This window comes from Penaeus monodon, chromosome 26, assembly GCF_015228065.2.
Source record: "Penaeus monodon isolate SGIC_2016 chromosome 26, NSTDA_Pmon_1, whole genome shotgun sequence".
NCBI classification, from domain to species: Eukaryota; Metazoa; Arthropoda; class Malacostraca; order Decapoda; family Penaeidae; genus Penaeus; species Penaeus monodon.
This window is the reverse complement of record NC_051411.1, coordinates 684,883-689,882: the sequence shown is the minus strand read 5'-3', so window position 1 is coordinate 689,882 and position 5,000 is coordinate 684,883. Positions and strand designations below refer to the sequence as shown.

General features: G+C 42.1%; 1 pseudogene; it reads left to right on the top strand.

The window, feature by feature from the left end:
• Positions 1-2,847: 2,847 nt before the first annotated feature.
• Positions 2,848-4,230, top strand: LOC119589797 (annotated as a pseudogene).
• Positions 4,231-5,000: the final 770 nt, after the last annotated feature.

Below are 5,000 nucleotides of genomic sequence, written 5' to 3'. Positions count from 1 at the left end.
CGTTTTAATCAGGTTTATTTCCCTGAAAGAGTAGTTTCATGCAGTATCCCTGAAAGATATTTCTTAAAACGCCGTAAAGATAACAGCATTTTTCTTCATTTTCTTATTTTATGTAATATATATCTACAATGTTTTACTTGGTTCCAAATTAACACAAAACAAGACCTTACTTTTCCTATGCACAAGTATTGGAAATGTAACTGATTATGAACATTATAGATGATAGACTATAATTTCCAAGTAAATCTTTAACATCTCATTTGATATTTTTCGATCAATCTTACTTAACCCAACCGCCACGGGTTTATGTTCTGTCTCCTGTAGTTTTTTTGTGAATTGTTACATACAGATGGCTCCACGTGTGCTCAGCCAGCAAGGAGTCTATCGGAAGGCCCTAGAGACCGATCCTGATTTCCCCATTCCTTGAATTGGCAGAAAAAGGTGTTTTTCTTTTTAATGCAATTGATATCGTAAACATGGGTGGTAAAGGGGCCTCTTATTGCCTAACAAGTGGCAAGAATTCTCATGTGAGAAGTCTCTTCTTGGGAATCTCAGCCTTATTCTTGCGGTACTTGGTGCTATTCTTGCTTGTCTCTAGACATCCGGGGATGTTTAGAAACATCTGTGTCATGTGTTGTGTAAGTTATGATAAAAGCATTAATGTCTGCATAATACTCCAAGTGTCTTTTATGAGAAAAATATCACCCACAAATTATTTCTATTCATTTACTTATTGTTTTTCATAATCAGTTCATCTTTTTCTCTATCAACTCATTCATATTTATCCAGTCAAAAAAACAAATATGGATCAGTTTGTACCTTGACATTTCACGAAGAGTTCTTGGTCAGTAAAATCTATCTCATTTTCATATGTGAAATGTGCAGTTCAGACTCCACAGATTTATCATTGGTGGCAACATTATTCGCGATGTGAATGATGCATTATCATGTATTTTTGTTGAGCCTTGATGTGTTTTTGCATCCAGAGGTAGCGGCTTTACACGCATGTGGATAGTAACAATTAATTCACACACACACACACATATATATAGATACACTAGAAGGAACATCTAAGAAATCTTAAACTAAAATATGTGTACAGTACATACAACCATGTACTGAATATGTGTGTGAAATTCATGTTGAACAAATTGCAAATAGAACAACGGAGGGAAGTACAAGAAAACACACGAATATGTCGAAGGCTTTTTCGCAATTACTGCTTCATCAGGGCATATAAGACTAGAGATATACAGAGGTATATATACATGTACTGAGAGGTCAGGTCACGTCGGTAATTAGGTGTGCAACGGCCTTTGCTAGTTCGTGGCTCCCTGTTGCGGAATGAAGTCGTTAGTTGAATAGACAAACGCCGCTTCTACCATCTTCCTTTGTCGTGGGAGCAGACCTTGCTTTATGATGGAGGCCTGGGACCATTTAGGGAGATGGCCGTCTGAGGCGACGTGAACAACGAAGGCGCTCCTCTTTTCATGTCGTCGGAGGGCGATGCGGTGTTGGTCGATCGGTGTTCGTGGAGGCCACGTTCTGTCTCACTTATGTGTACTTTATCGCAGCCACCGCAAGGTATGCTGTACACCTGGTTAAGAGGTCTGTTGTGGTCTGACCTCTTTTCCCTTATGAAATCTCCGATCTTCTTACCGGAAGTGGCGGCCCAACAGGATCTCCAAGTGTTCTGTCAGCTGCGAGTGTGGGATGTTGGAAAACGGTAGAAGCGGTGTTCAAACATTCAGCTAACAACTTCAACACCGCAACAGGGAACCACAGGATCGTCGCAAACCTAATTACCGACGTGATCTGACCATTCAGTACATGTATATATACACCTCTATTTATCTCTAGTCTTATATGCCCTGATGAAGCAGTAAATGTGAAAAGGCCTTCGGCATATTCGTGTGTTTTCTTGTACTACTTACATGTGAGTGTGTGCAAGGAAGAAAAGCAAGTTTCTATTCCTCTTAACCACGTATTCAGCAATTAACAATCAATATATTACTAACAAATTTACCATGATATCAAACGAAATAAAAGTAATTATCACAAAAACGCTGTATCCCTAGATTAAGAGTATTATTCAATATGCAAAGAATTCGCAATCACAATGGGCTTCTCCGGCCTCCTCCTCGGGCGAGTATTCCTAATCTGAATCCTGGTGTAAATGTAGGCGAATCGGACTCTTGCCTGGATTTTTAATATTTTTAAAATGTACACACACACACACACACACATATATCCATGTATATCTGTCTATCTGCCTATATCTATCTATATATCGATATGTGTGTGTGCGTGTGTGTACGAAAGAATTAGTGATATGGAAAGAAGAATGAAAAAGAGAGAAGCATTGAAGACTTGTGATACGCATGATGTAAACAGAAAATTTGATAAATATTCATTCTTACAAAGTTACAGCACTCTATTCTACACTAATTTTCTTCCAGTGGATTGAAAGAGGCAATGAACTCTTGTACAATGAGAATATTTCTGTACCTTCACCAGCATAAAAACTTACCAAATTCTACTACAGTTTTATCATGTTTTGTGTTAATGTTAGCAAAGTCAATACTAAGGTACATTCACACTGACACGGAAGACATCTAAAGTAAATATGCTAATGATGAAAAAGTGTTAAAAATATGCTAATCAGTTTGTCTCACACTTTCAACTTTTTAACCGACACGGAAAGTACAGACATAATAACCAGAAAACGCCGAAGGAACGAGGCACAGGAATCAACGCATGTTCGCTGTTGTTTATTTAAGAGCCTGGGTGGGTGAAGAGAATTCCGGCCACTCGCACTCTATCGATGGCGGAGCAAAAACTTGCATTTTCCTAACTAGACCTTCCCCGTCTCACCCACGTGATCTCCCGGTATATAAGTGTGCTTGGCCGGCGGAAGGGTACCAGTTCCCTCCGCGACTTGGTCAAGGCAAAGGCTCTTGGATCCTCCGCTTTGCAGATCCGCCATCATGAAGTTTGTATGTAACAGAAAAGCTCTTCGTTTTCCATCTCGCCCTTACAAAGAATATAGAAAAAAAAAAAATGGAGGAAAGATGCATGCTAATCTCGAACAAAAGATCAGTGTACCTTGGCGTTTATAACAGGCACTCAATAAACTCAATAAATGATGTCCTTGCATTTACCAGGTGGTGCTACTGGCGCTGGTGGGCCTAGCGAGCTGTCACTCAAGCAGTGGCGGACATTTCGGCAAGGACGTGAAGATCCAATACACGTAAGTATATAACTGGTCAATCAGAATAAATAGTGAATGCAGAAGAAAACAGGAATAACAACAAATAATAATAATAATAATAACAGTAAATAGTCATAATAATAATAAAATAATGATGGAGGTAAAAAACAAAAAAACATCTGTTTCCGAATTCCAGCTTCGAGGATCACGACGGCGATGAGGTGAAGGTGGAGGAGGAGCACGAGCGCCTGCAGGTGGTCCGCGCGCCAGACTTCAGGGCCGCCGCTCGCGCTGAGGCAAAAACTCCCGAGAGGAAGCTCGCCTTCGTGGACGACATTGACGACGAGGACGTCCGCTTCGTCCCTGCAAGCGTGCCCGTTTCCAGGCCGAGGAGCCGCCTCGTCGGAGCCGCCCCCGCCCCGCTCCAAATTCCCAGGGTACAGACCCAGTACGTCGAGGTGGAGGCCGTCCCCGCCCTCGCCGTCGGCCCTCGGGTGGAGGAACGCCTCGTCGAAGTGGAAGCAGCCTCTTCCCGCCCTTTGCAACCCCGGGCGGAAGCGAGATTCGTGGAGATCGAGGCGGTGCCCCTCCCCCTCCTGCGTCCTCGGGTGGAAACCCGCTTCGTAGAGGTCGACGTCGGCACCCGAACCTGGGGCCACATCCCCAGGTCGAAGCCGCTACGTGGGCCGCTCCCCTGGCCCTCAGGCCCAGGCTGGAGGCCCGCCTCTTTGGGAGCCCGAAGCCCCTAAATTCAGGTCTCGCAAGGTCGACCTCGACGCACGACGACTTCGGGCCGCTGCTGGTCGGAGCTGCTCAGCCCGTCGCGGCCTCTGGTCCCCCGCCCGCTAGGCCGCAGCCTCTGGCCGCCGCGCGCTACTCAGCGCCTGCCTTCGACCGCGTCTCCGCCCGCCTCGCGCACAGGGTCTCCGACAGCAGCGACGAAAACTAAGCGGGGGATGAGGGTGACTAGGGATACTTTGGCTCTAAGAAAGTCTCTCGGAAAAGATCTTATAATATAAACGTCCTTTTCATTAACTAGATCTAACCACTAATAAAACCTACATAATATGTATACAAAAACTTTATGCGAATTAACCCAGGGTACCCGAGAAACCCATTATTCCCGTTCTCTATCCCGCTTCTTCGTCGTCGCTACAATTATTACATCCTGCGAGTAATCCAAAGGTATTTTCCAGATTAGAGCACTTTATGATCAAAGGATCATTGGGCCACTGTTGAGGTTCTTCATTCCTAAGTTATAAGACGTTATGAAAAAAATCAAATATGCCTTTGCGCTTCCATACATTTAGGATAATATATCCTACAATTGTGTTCGATGACGGAGTATTCAGTCACTCGAAATTTCTGTGTTTGTTTTTTCTCATTCTTCGTTTTAAATTAGATTATCCTCATGCATAACTCCAAGTTGTATCTTGCGTTAGGAATTGTGTCCCATGTTTAGGCTAGGTTATAGAGAGTGCCATCAGAGATCCTTTGTTATAACTTAGAAAAAGGAAAAAAAATGTATGTATGTAATATATATATATATATATATATATATATATATATATATATATATATATATATATATATATATAAAGTGTGTGCGTGTGTGTGTGTGTATGTATGTGCGCCTGTGTGATATATAAAAATAATATAAATAAATAAATAAATAAATATATATATATATATATATATATATATATATATATATATATATATATATGCATATATATTGTTACAATTACCCATGCTCAAGATCATTCTGAATATATCTGCTTATCCTTCA